This window comes from Bison bison, unplaced genomic scaffold, assembly GCF_000754665.1.
Source record: "Bison bison bison isolate TAMUID 2011002044 unplaced genomic scaffold, Bison_UMD1.0 scf7180017864053, whole genome shotgun sequence".
NCBI lineage: Eukaryota > Metazoa > Chordata > Mammalia > Artiodactyla > Bovidae > Bison > Bison bison.
The window spans coordinates 3,551,372-3,565,631 of record NW_011494625.1 but is presented as its reverse complement, the minus strand read 5'-3'; positions in this window follow the sequence as shown (position 1 = coordinate 3,565,631).

Genomic DNA, 14,260 nt, shown 5'->3' with positions numbered 1-14,260 from the left:
CATATTTAAAAAGCCTCTTAGAGTAAAAAGAGCAAACAAACAAAATAATGCGACTTTTAAAAAACTTCTGGACAGCCTACAAAGTAGCATATAAAAATATAATGTATTTCAATCCTGCAGATTTGAAAATACTTTGTGAAAAGTGTTTGGACGGAGAAAATTTTTTGTAAATTAGAAACTGACTTATTGAGGTTTTAAAGCAATATTTCCTTAAGAGGAAAGCAGGCTTAGGTTTTCAGTGACACAGAAAATTCCTATCATTTTCACTTTGTTCCAAAATTATATTAATGGAGTTTTTGTCATGGGAATAAATTAAAATGGGGCATACACCGTGTAGAACATGATGGCATTTCCACACCATGTGGTTTACAAGAAAACAATCTCATTTAGATTATATCACTGACCAAGTGACCCACGCGGGAGATCACCTGGAGTGCATGGGTTCATGCAGTAAGAAGTTTGTGATGTTTAACAGATTTCAGTTAGAATTTCTCAGAAGTTTATGAACAGATCGCTTAGATTAGAATGGGCAATTCCTTGCAGCTATGCAAGTTTCACGTTGTATTTAAGTCCTAGAGTTTTCTGCCAAAAATATCAGTTGAATGACAGTGACACGCAAGAGAAAATGAGATGCCTTAAAAAAAAAAGAAACCAGGACTTCAAATATCATTTAAATATGAAAATATTCTAAGCTTTAGGATCTTCTGCCTAACCCTGTTGCTCTTAGATGTCTGACTTTCTCATGAAAAAGAGAAAATACACCATTATCCTAAGTCTCCATGCAATTTAATAAGGGCAGTAAGAACCCACCTAAGAACAAATCACAGATCTGAACAAATCACAGAGGGTTATATGCAAGCTATATTAAAATATATGAATTGGCATCAGATTATTTATTCATGTTTAATGACTTTATGGGCTTCCCTGGTAGCTCAGCTGGTAAAAAAAATCCACCTGCAATTCAGGAGACCCCAGTTCAGCCCCTGGGTGGGGAAGATCCCCCGGCGAAGGGATAGGCTACCCACTCCAGCATTCATGGCTTCCCTGGTGGCTCAGACGGTAAAGAATTCGCCTGCAATGCAGGAAACCTGGGTTCAATCCCTGGTTGGGAAGATCCCCTGGAGGAGGGCCTGGCTACCCACTCCAGTATTCTTGCCTGGAGAATCCCCATGGACAGAGTCCTATGGGGTCGCAAAGAGTCAGACACAACTGACTTAGCACAGCACAAGGAGCTTATAAGGGCTTCCCTGGTGGCTCATAAAGTAAAGAATCTGCCTTTAATGCAGAAGACACAAGTTCGATCCCTGGGTCAGGAAGAGCCCCTGAAGAAGAGCATGGCAATTCACTCCAGTATTCTTGTCTGGAAAATCCCCATGGACAGAGGAGCCTGGCAGGCCATATGGGGTCTTAAAGAGTCAGACATGACTGAGTAACTGACATACCCCCCCACACACAGAGTGAGCTTATAAATGTTAAAAGAAGACATAAATGTTTGAAATATTTTGAGGATTTGGAAAGTTGCTTTAGTTTTTATTGTAGACATTTTCCCCTTGTAGTTCAAATCATGATGTGAATTTACACATAGCAAACAAAAGCATATCCCTAAATCCCAAAACTTACCTACTTAATGTACCGGTAATTTGTAATCTTGCAAAATTTGTCCTTTTCTTAAAACATTAAAAAAATAAGAATAGAGAATAAACAAAAGTAACTATTGCTTTGTCTAGTCTTTGATTATAACCTAACATTGACAAAAAGTTTAATGAAAAAAATCTGAAACCACATATTTATCATTTCTTAATAAAATTCTAAATTCATGCATGGAGTGATGGGATGTAGTTGGGGGAAGAACCCAGGGGTAAAGGGAAAGGTTTTAATTAGCATCACTGTATTCAACAAGTCTCAGATTGATCTTTCCTCTGGTTCTGTGAAATGTAGGCCTTTAAATGCTCCAATGGACGCAGACCCACCCACTGGGTGTAACACTCAATATCCTTCTCTTCCATTTTTTCCTGCTTTTCCACCCACATTTCAAAATATAAAAATAACAGTTTTACAATTTCTTCTGGAAAAAAGTATTTATGACCCAACAGTCATAGGAAGAGATCATCAGAATAAAGAAGAGTCAGGAAAAGAGGAGGCGGAAGAGAGATGGGGGACAGAAGAGTTTATAAAGCAAGAGGAACAACACGTTCTCAGAGTGAATCAGAGAGGAAGGCGCCCCAGCAAGGCAGGCAGCCAACTGCCATATGCCCTGACAAAGATACGGACAGCAGCAGCGAGCGTGGGGAGCTGGTTTATCATTAGCCCCTCACCCAGCAGTGGTGAAACTCATTTAGCCCCATGCTGGACTTTCATTAGGCCAGACTCGCATCAGATGGTCTCGTGTTTTGGCTCCGGAGCCGTGTGGTCCAGCGCTGGGGAGGCGGCCGCATCTCAGCTCAGCTGGGAGCCCGGATTGGAGCCTTCCTCTCTGCCAGGTGCCAGGGCTCAGCGGAGAGGGCTGGCGAAAAACGCTGGTGCACGGCTCCCGTTTACGTTGGCATTTTGTGACACGAAACTTCTGGAAAGGAAAAAAATAAAATTCCTGAACCCTTCAAGTTTGTTTTTAAACCTTACTCCTACTGAAAATAAGATGGAGGAGGAAAAAAAATCCAGGAAGCTGCAAGCAAAAATGAAATGCCAGTAATCTTCACTTGGAACCCTAGCAAAGAGCTGAGTTGACACGGGCAATTTTTTTTTTTTTTTAACCTCAGGACTGTAATAAAAAGTCAAGCAAGCAAGGGATGTCAATATATTCTAATAATAAAGATGTGAAATTTTTAGGGCCTTTCTTGTTCTTCTTCGGGAAGTTATGTTAAAATAGACAGAAATATAGAATGAGTATTAAAGTCAGACATGCACACATAAGAAAGATATGTTTCTTAGAAAAAGAATCTGAAACTTCCCTAACAGCAATGATAACACGCTGTGGTTTTAAGAAAGAAGGAACTTTCAAAATTGAATTTGAGTTTCTTTCTTTTAAATCAGTAATAATTCTATCAAAAAATATAAAGGAAAGAAAGAAGACAGCTGACACTGATTTTTTTTTTCTATTGGCTATCTCAAAGAGGAAAAATCATGTTTAATATTTGAATCACTGATTATTTAAAAATCATATTATGTCACTATGCTTTATGTTATTTGGCTTTATTCTCTGAAAGTTTGAAAAAATGCAACAGAACCCAAAATGAATCCTTGTGTTAATTTTTTTATGTTTCTATGAATTACAAAATGAGCAACAGATGATCCAGGAGAAACAAAAACTTATATTTTAATTCTTTCATTGCATTCACTGTATTAACTTGTTTCATATCAATTATAAATGTCATTATTTAATATATAAATTTAATCTTCTTATCATTATTATATATTAAGTAATAATTGTGCGTGTTATTTTATATTCACTAGTTCTTCTGCCCAATATCCTGGCATGCATATTTCAATTAAATTTATATGAAAGCAGCAGATTGAAAGGCAAAGAGTTTATAAAAAAGATGCAAGGGGTATTTTCCTAGAATCACTATATTTTCATGGAAATGCTGTTTACTGTATATTTAGATTTCAAGCAAAGATTAGCAAAGTACACAGCAATCTAAACCACCTGTGACGATATTCTGAACTCTGAATGTTGTACAACAAACCAAAGGGAAAAAACTGAATAGTTGTCAGTGTCCCATCTGTTTAGAGATGAGTGGGTAATTATTGCTAAAATATTCTATTCTCTCTCCTCATCTTCTCTTGGAATGAAGTTTTCAGATATCTTTAGGTCAGTGGACCATAGTGAGCTCTCTTGGTTCACTGAAGTTCCTTTCAGTACATTTCACTCCAGGTGTCTCTATTCTTGTTTGTCAACAATACGTGGTTTATCATCCATTTAATTACCCTGGTTTATGTCAGTTTATATATATGCTAAGAAGCATTACTGCAGATGGTTTCTTTAACTGAATTTTTTAAAAAGTTGTCATTTTCATGCATTCTTTTACTTTTTTAAATAGTAGAATTATTTTAAACAAGAAATCCCTATTTTTTTTTATTAAGCATGAATGCTGCAAAAATATTTTTTAAAGAAAGATGACACACTTACATGAAAATGCAATATAAGCTAATAACCCCATCTAAAAGTAAATAAACATGTAGCTGAAATTACTGAAATCCTATGGCAATTTAAAAATCATTTTTCTCTGGTTTTTAATTTTAGAAGTAGAGCTAGTATAGGTATGTATGAATGCGTGTATGTGTGTGCGTGTGTCTGCATGCATTAGTCTTAAAATAATTACCACGGATATACCCTACCAGCGCTTACTGCCTCGATGTTTCAGCTGCCTAGTTATTGCCGGAGACAACAATCTAGCTGTAATGAGAGCAAACTGGGCCAAACCTCTTGGATGAGCCGCAGGTACTGGGAAGCTGAGTACACAGGGATGCTCTGGAGCAGGTGGGCTGTGTTGAAGCGCCACCTACCGAAACGGCATGCTCCCCAGTCCTGCACGCCCAGAGTTGGCGTTTACTACAGCATTGGCAAAACTGGTTCAGAGGAAAATATGACAGGACAAATGAAATCCTATTTTTGGCAAGCAGGACTCTATAAGTGTGTCAGCCTCAAACTTTACTGATTATACTAGTTTGTCTATGCTAAGGCATTTGTGATCTCCCTTTTCTAAAGACGAATAAAAAGCAGAAGGAAGAATATAAACTGGCATGCTCTTAAACTGGGTCGTTCCTGGAAAAAAGGGGGGAACGGGGGAAGGACAGGGAGGTTCTCAGTGCATGATACACGTTGCCAGGTTACATTCAGAGTGAAATAGACGTGAGTAAAGATCATACGGCCTCTCACACACATAGCTATAACAGATTACATAATCCTGATGGAGATGATTACATTTACACTAAAACAGACTTAAAAGCTGCTCACTCTTATCTCGTCCAACCAACTCTCTACTCCCATATTTACATCAACCGGAAAAAAACAGTACTCAGGAGGAACTGAATAGATCATCTTACTTTATAAATGAGAATAAGAATGTTGTTCAGCCACATTGCAAACAGGACAGCTAATTTGTGACTGATCAGTAATGGATCTTCAGGTTGGTGAAGATGTTTAAAAAAAAATGGAATATTATGTTGCATCTTGTGGATACTTATGACATAATGTTTTCTTTCTACAACTATTCCTTACAAATATAATGAAGTGTTTTCTTCTACAAAGTAGACTTGACCTTGATAGGGAAAGCCATTCAGCTTAACAGCAGATGGGTTTCTGTTTGTATAATTTAGAGAAAGGTAGGGTTTTCTTGTCTTCTGACCTGGATTTTTAATGTTATGTGAATAGCAAATACATTCTTCATAGAGGTTTAGGCTATCTGTTTGTATACTGTATCACAAGCTGATGCTGACAATGCTAATTTTCTGAATAAAAACCATCTCTTTAATGTATGTTTTAAAGTAACTGAAGCAGAAGCTCTCAGGTATGATATATTCTTAAAAGTATCTATGATAAATTAATATTTGCAAGATATGTGTAGGAACTGTGCAGAAGTCTGTGTAGGTAGAAAAGTCACTTATATACTTAACTAGCATAGTAACACACTTACAGGATTCCCCTCAAGATCCTTTAAGATTGTATTGACTTTTAGACTCATTAATTTCCAAAGTTACACCCTTTATACTACTTACAAAGGGTATATACTTACTTATATAGAGTCTAATTGCCAAAGTCAAAATTAAATAATATAAGGGGTTGATATAAAGCCACAAAAGAGTGAATTTAACTTTAGAAAATTGCTTAATCCTCTTCCAGTATAGTTATAACATTGTGCATTGTGTTTTCAATGTAAAAAAGAACTTCTATTTTAAAATAATCCTAGGGACGGGGGAGCCTGGTGGGCTGCTGTCTATGGGGTTGCACAGAGTCGGACACGACTGCAGCAACTTAGCAGCATGTAATATTTTAGAAGTTGTTCTAATTTATTTTTAGGCTTTTGTCCTTAATCAGAATTGAACATTGGGTCCTTAGGAAGAATAACCCTAGCAGGAACTGGGGCTCGCCTTTGTGGCCTCCACTGATTCACTTTGACAAAAAAATGGGGGCCCTTTTTCCTATTATCCACAGAATGAAGTATAATATAGCTAATAATATAATCTCTACTGTTTTTCCCAGTGAAGCTATGAAAATAATATCCTTATTTTTAACGAGTCATGTCAAAACCAAAATTTCAATACTTTGCTAAAAATGCAAATTTAGCTTTAAGCTTAATTAATCCAAAGTGACATCTCAAGGTATGTACTAATGTTTATCCAAACATGCTTCTATCAGAAGATTGGTCTCAAAAACAATCCTTTTACAAGTTTTGTGGAAATAATTGACTTTAACACTGCAGACAGATTTAGAATTCTATATTATCAAAAAGCAAATGTAAAAATATGCTTTATTAAAAGAAAGTTTGCATTTTGCAACAGAATTCTATTGTAAAGCTTTCCAAATAGCTACAAGAATAGAAAAGGAAAAGAAGGGTGTTCAACACCTGCAGCTCTGAAAGGCAAACCATCTCACTTTATAGATGGGAAAGAATAAATCCCACATGAGAAGAAAGTTTCTCTCCTTTAATGGAAGCATATGGTGTTTGAATCTGCCCTTGCAAAAGAACATAGTGATGAAAATAGGCAGGTTTCAGGTCATAACAAATAACACCTAAAATAACAAAGTCCAGAAGCACAAACAGAATCATGAACATATTGATAAAATGGATTAGCCTTTGCTTTCTTCTGTGTCTCCAGCACCATATCATTTATTCAGTAGCCCAGCCCCCGGGCAGAATCCTGAATAAATAAGCAAGGACCTTACCCCACGCTCCAGAGTGAACACGTGCTTCCTCAGGCCGGTGGAGAGCACACTGCCCCGTTTTCTCTGAGTAGGATTGTGAGCCTCCAGGGTAACCCATGTTTTGGGGCCAAGCACCATGCATGTGCAGTTCTGAAATAACACAAGTGCTTAAACCCATTCCATCCAGTTGATAAGCAGGGGTACAGTTAGGTGGTTCTTTTCATTATAAGACTATTATTTGAAATAATTGCGCTTTCTCGGCAAGTTGGCTTAATTTGTGTACTTTGCTGAAAGATCAGTATGTAATCAGTATCTTTAAGGAATGGTTCTAATTTAATGTATTCTGGATTTCATTTAAAGAAATCTGGAAGGACTTTCAAAGCAATGAGGATTTTTCAGAGCAGATGAAAAGTGTATCTTAAATGGTATTTGGCAGCTTACATCCTCCTAACAACACCATCATCGACTTGATTGTAAACTAAGATTCCCATTAACTGGGCAGAAGTGCCCAGTGTTCTCTCAAGAGGGTCCTGTGTTAAGCTCAGTGAACCAGTTGGTAGGGCAGAAGTCCCTATAACACAGTGAGGCCCAAAGGTTAAGCATTTAAGCAGAAGACTCAGGGAAAACACACAGAGCACAGATCAAACCTAATTATGTATGTGTTTTCAATATTCAATATAAATCAAGGCTCCTGGATATTGTTATAAGAAATTACTACTGGGAGGGCCTATTACTGTTGTGAATAGAATGCCATTTTCCTAATCAGGAAAATATAAATCTCTCTGTTGAGCATCTTTGTGTGCCAGATTTTTATTAAGCCCTTTCATACATTATTAAATCACAAGGAAACTGATGCTTAGAGAAATCAAATGTACTTAAAAATAAATAGCTACAAAATAACAGTGCTCTTAGTTAAATCCAGGTCTTTCTGATTCAAAATTCTGTGTTCCATCTATAACTGTGTTACACGGTCTTTAAGCATGGTACATAGACTGGAGTATTTTGTACCCTATTGGTTGAAGATTCTTAACGTACATAATTTGATTATTATGTTTTAAATCATGAACATTTGCACCTTAGAATGAAATCATAAATACTTCTTTTTCAAGGGCAAATAGCTTATTCTCTCTATATATCTCAGTTTATTATGTTTGTTTTTTACAGATAAGATTTGACTTAAAAAATATTACTGCCTATCCTGAATACTGGCAAGAAATTAGTTTTTATAAAACAACAAAATATATAGCTAATTGAAAATGAAACTTTTCTGTACTTAAAAACTAAGCAAGAGACCTCTATAACCATTTAAAGACTGTTACTCAAAATACAGTATCTATAGAAAAGAAAAACACACTAAAAAGTTGGTAATTAACCAAAATAAAAACCAACATGACATTCATTTGCACTTATTCATATTACTTTTCTGAACTTCAAAGCAGCAGCATCTAAATGTTTGTCCAGAGTTCCCAGTTTTAGTTTTAATTGTGGTTATTTAGCTTGTAAAGCACAATTCTGGCCTAATTTTCAAGCTCTAGACCTTATTAGTGAATAAATTTCTATATTTAGAACCTCATATTAATACTTGATTCCTCACATACCTAATTTTTAGTACCAAACCCCTGGTTTAGGTTCTTAAATGCATATTTCAAGCAGCCAACTATTTCTTGTTGTAATTGGATTAAGTTGTCAATGGTAGATCATAAATTAGATAAGATATGCCAAAAATGTTTATATAAAAGTTTAAGACCATAAGTTAGCAGAATTTCATTTAACTTATTACCATAATCCTACAAAAACCCTGAAGTCATCATTAGTAATTGGTTAGGTTTATAAATTAGGTTACTAAATTAGCAGATCAAAAACGATGCCGGAGATTCTTTTTCTTCAATTAAGAAACCTTGTATTTATAATAGTCTTACTAGATTTGCAGCATAAAAATTTGGCAACCACCCAAGCTATCTGATATGTAGGTATTTTACTTACAAAATGGCAGAACAGAAGGTAAGCTTAGGAAACTGCAAGCTGATATTATTTTATAAATGAATTCATGACTTGCTCAAGATCACACAGAAAACCTGATTTCTAGTCTCATAAACCTGATGCTTCCCTTGTTGCACTCAAGTTAAAGGTGGATAAAAATATCATTTGTGGTGACATTCTCTAACAGAAGAGGGGACTCATTAGAAGAGACCCTGGTGCTTGGAAAGATTGAAGGCAGGAGGGGAAGGGGATGAAGGAGGAGGAGAAGGAGAGGATGAGATAGTTGGCTGGCATCACCGACTCAATGGACATGAGTTTGAGCAAGCTCTGGAAGTTGGTGATGGACAGGGAAGCCTGGCATGCTGCAGTCCATGGTGGTGCAAAGAGTCAGACACGACTGAGTGACTGAACTGAACTGAACTGAACTCGCTAATAGAACTATATGTTGCTCAAAAGGTCCCTGAATTCTCAAATGCAACAGATGGGGTGGGGGTCCTTCACCTAGAGCACGTGCATGCTCCAACATGGGGGGAGTCAGGGACAGGCCTCTAGGGGGATTTATCACTAACACTTTATCAGAGAGAAAGCTGAGATGACTATTAAATTCAACAAGTTCTCCACTCAAAGTTAATTTTTGCTGTAAGCATGGGAGATTGGAAGTTTATTCACACACAAGGTGTGTTCCCAAGGAAACTGTTTCTCTTGTCTCTCACCTTCTAAAATACAGGATATTCCCATCTATCAGGCATTGGCTAGACACTCTTCCAATTGTCACTTGCAAGCTTGCCCCCAACTAACAGCATCTTGAGGGCACGCCATGTTTTTATCTCCTCCCCACTTCCCCGGTCACAACCCTTCCCTGGTGGCTCAGAGGATAAAACGTCTGCCTGCAATGCGGGAGACCCGGGTTTGATCCCTGGGTTGGGAAGATCCCCTGGAGAAGGAAATGGCACCCCACTCCAGTATTCTTGCCTGGAGAATCCCATGGACAGAGGAGCCTGGTGGGCTACAGTCCATGGGGTCTCAAAGAGTCGGACACGACTGAGCAACTTCACTTTCACTCTCATTTTCTTGCCCAGGTCACAGGCCCTGTGTATCCGGAACACTCATGCCTTTCCAAGTCCAGCCCCCATCTGAAACACACATTCCTGATTCTCCTCTGCCATGTGTGTGTTCTTTTGCTCCCTGACTCACGTGCCCCAAATAGGGTTTAACCACATTCCAACCTGTTCAGTGTGATTTTCCAGTATTTTCATAAACTTTTTAATATGGAGTCTGGCACCTATTAGACAGCATTATAATATAGAATTTAGAACACAGTAGTTACTGAAATAGTTACTAGATTTTTTTTTTTGGTAACTCCTGACTTAATTATCTTGCAGTATCTCATATAGAATGTAATGGGTATTTAATAAAACAGAACAAAATACAAATCAAAGTGGGCACTTCCTTTTATTAATGCTTTTATTCTCCCAAGACCTTGGGATAAAAATGAACTTTCTATATTCTATAGAAAATAAGAAGGAAAATATTAATAAATAAAAATATTTTAAAAGAAGTCTTGCTTTCATCTATTACTTTTTGTCATTGTTCTTTACTAAAATTTTTTTTTAATGTTTAAGAATTATCAGTTACTAGAGGCTCTTTGTTGTTAGAGGTCACATTCAGAAGGTAAAACATAGAATTAAAAAGATACTCTATGATCACTCACTTTAATGAAAATATTTGGATTAATTTGAGAGTAGCAACATTTTTTGTCAGTTGGTATGCAAATAAGATCTAAATGCTTTAGACAATGAAGTTACAGGCACCCCTATTTTCAAAAAACATACGTTCCTTAAGGTTGCCTAAGGCATGCTTATTTAACTAACATCTACATTGTGTGTGATATATGCTAGTGATCTTTCAGAGCATTTTATCTGTCTGCTTCAGCTGAGGAAACTGAGGTACATAGAAATCAAGTGAGGTCTAAGATTGCATAGTAAGGGACCGAGCTGGGCTTACAACCCAGCAGTCTGTTGGCAAGTTAAACCATCACGCCAGGTAATGACTTGATCCATTGGCTTAACTGGGAAATTAGAGAGAAGTATTGGGTTGGCCAAAATATTCATTCAAGTGTTCCCATAAGATGTTACAGAACAACTCAAACTTTGGGGCCAACCCAATATGTCTGAATAAAGGAAATTTCTCAGTCTCAGTTTAAAACTTTGATTGAGGAAATAATTAAGATGCATTCTTGGTGGCAAATAATGTTTTTGAGGAGTGCTGATCCAGAGCAACAGTTTGCTTTCCCATAAGATACTGCCTCTGTTCATAGTTAGAATGGAACTTAAAATCTGCTGGGCACCGCACCTTAGCAAAACCACAGGTCACTTAGTTAGCATGTCCAGCCAAAGCTCAACAGCATCCCCCAGCAGCCCCAGATTCAGGAACCAGCATTCCCCAGGCCCTCAAGCATGAACTGCAGAAACCTGCTTTGTCTTCTCACCCACCTTCTTACCCGGCCCCCGTGATCAGTAACCCAGCCCTGTGCCTTTGGCTGCCTAACCACCCTTCATCTCCATTCTCCTCTCCAGCGCCACGGGGGCAACCTTATTCCAGCTCCCAGGTCCACTCCCAGGCAGCTCTCAGGGTCTCTTACTCTGGGCCTGTGAACATGAAAACACAAATCACAGGAGGTTACAAAAGCCTTGATGGCAGAGAGAGTAACTTAGCAACTCTTTGTGCCAACAAGGTACCCAGCCTGGTGCTGAGGGTGCTTTCACTGAATCGTTCCTTCATTCAACAAATGTTTTTTGTGCTATAAACATGGCATTGGACTGAGTCTTAGAGAAAACAAATATAATGCATATGGCTATTTTAGTAAATTCTAGTTAAGGTGCTGTTAAGTGCTTAGGAGTTTCGGAAATCTCAATATAAACAAAACAGAATTTAAGCCCTTAAGGATTTTACAGTGAGAGGAGACACTAGAAATAGTAACAGTTAAGTGTATCAAGCAGTTGCTGTGTGGCAGGGATTGATTGAATTGATTAATTGTTTTTAAACATTAATTCATGTATGCCCACAAAACAATCAATACTATGCCCAATTTACAGGTGAGAAAACTGAGGTACAATCAAAATTACATGGGTCTGTTAAAATACAAACAGAATATGATCAGCATTACAATAGAGTTTGGTACTGTAGCAAGGGGAGCTAATCTATAAAGTCTGAGGACTCTAACTTAAACCAAATTGATTGATTGATTTCTTTGTTCTGCCTAGGTGACCATGGTCACTGAATGATTATGAAGGAAATACTTTTTTCTTCTTGCCTGATACTAACATCTTCATATGATGAACCAATCACATTTTATTAAACATTCCCATTTTGTTTTATATAGACGTTCCCATTTTGTTAAAAACATCAAATCGCCCTTTGAAAATGACATTTAGGGCAATAGATTTCTGCACCAATAAAATTCCTGAAGTTATTTAAATGCTGTCTTTGTGTAACAGACTTGTAAAATCCTTCTGAAGTGTTCTTTTTTGGAGTGTCTCAAATAATCATTTGATTCATGCCAGCAGAACAGACATTCAGTGGTAAATAAAATCAAACGCAAGCGCATGCCTGGACATAATTTTATTGACAGGGAGGTGCAGGCTACACCAGAGAGCTGAGGACAGCATTTTGGCCCTGGAGTTGATCAGATGCTTTTTTTATGATATTCTGCAGGCTTTGGAGGAGGAGGTGGTAGAAAGACAACAAGATATGAATTTAACCCCTGTATTCAAACCCATCAAAAAAAAAAAAAACACAGCAGAGAGATAAACCATGTAATAAGGATAGACACAGTAGGGGGAAAATGCAACCTAATATCTGCAGGGTGCTCTCAAGGCGATGGTAAAGAAAATCGTGGAAGTTTAGGGATTGTGGATCTAAAGTTGATTTATTAAAGAGTCAGAAGATTTTTTTGCGCGATATACTAGCTGTAAATGCATAAAAAACCTGCAGGACTTCTCTGGAAATGTTTCTGTATTGATTTCATCGTCGCTTGAGTCAGATATGGATGTTTTCCTTTTATGCAAAATGCTGATGTGTACCGATTTGTGACTGGGTTCGCGCCTTCAGGAATTCTCTGTAGGGCATGAAAGTAACCATATTGTAACAGCTTGAAATTGGAAAGAACCTCATTTTCCATGTATTTTCACTTACTCAGCAATAAACACTAAAGGCCAATGACAAAACTTCTCCTCCTCATCTCATCCCTAAAGACAGAAAACAGCATACATTCCTTCTTTTGACACGTCATATCCATTCCCAGGACCTTTTCTTCTTAACCTCATTCATTCATTCTTCTCTCTCCTGAATTCTTTCTAAAAATAACTGCTCTCTAGAGCCCTTTGTTTATTTAACAGGAAACATCATCTTCCAGGGAGGACAATTACCAGGTGATGGTTTTAACACGTTTTTGGTGATATTGGTTCAAAATGTCCCATATGCGGTACTCAGCAGAGGGTTAAATACAACAGCAAGTTAAAATGTACCTTTGGATGAATTTATAATGCACTTGCAGATCCTTCATTTGAGGATAGGCTTCTGCATTTTTCACCGATTTGAGCATGTTTAATTTCCAGGACCTATGTGGTCAGCATTTGTGTACATCTTTATGAAGATGTCCTTGTGGCACCTGTGAACATTTAGCCAGTAAGACAATGCTGTTCTGATCATAAGTCCACATTTGTGAAGCCCAATGGACCTTGTCCTAGTTTTTGAAAGTGAATAGGTTGCGCTTTCGAGCAAGAGAATTTCAATGGCTGGTTGGTGCCCAAGTGCGGTTTGTGACTATTTAACTTATCAACTGTAGGGGCTTCCCAGGTGGCGCAGTGGTAAAGAATCCGCCTGCCAAGGCAGGAGACGCAGGAGCCTCAGGTTCCATCTCTGGTTCAGAAAGATCCCCTGGAGAAGGAAATGGACATCCCACTCCAGTATTCTTGCCTGGAGAATCCCATGGACAGAGGAGCCTGGTGGGCTACAGTCCCTGGAGTTGCAAAGAGTCAGAGACGACTGAATGAGCACACAGCTTATCAACTGTTCAGTAGAATGTGGCTGAGCCCCACTTTATTGGATGCTGGTGAGTTAGTAGAGTGTACTTGTGCTATGGACAGGGGCTCATAACTCAGAGGTAGTTAATACCTCTGAGATATTAGAGCACAAAAATAAGAGAAAACAATACAGTAAGTGAACAGCCTGTAGGTTTCTAAGCAATAAATATATGTATTATTATTATTGCTTAGAAATTTTATACATATATATATATATATTCAGTTCAGTTCAGTCGCTCAGTCATTTCCGACTCTTTGCGACCCCATGAATCGCAGCACGCCAGGCCTCCCTGTCCATCACCAACTCCCAGTGTTTACTCAAACTCATGTCCAT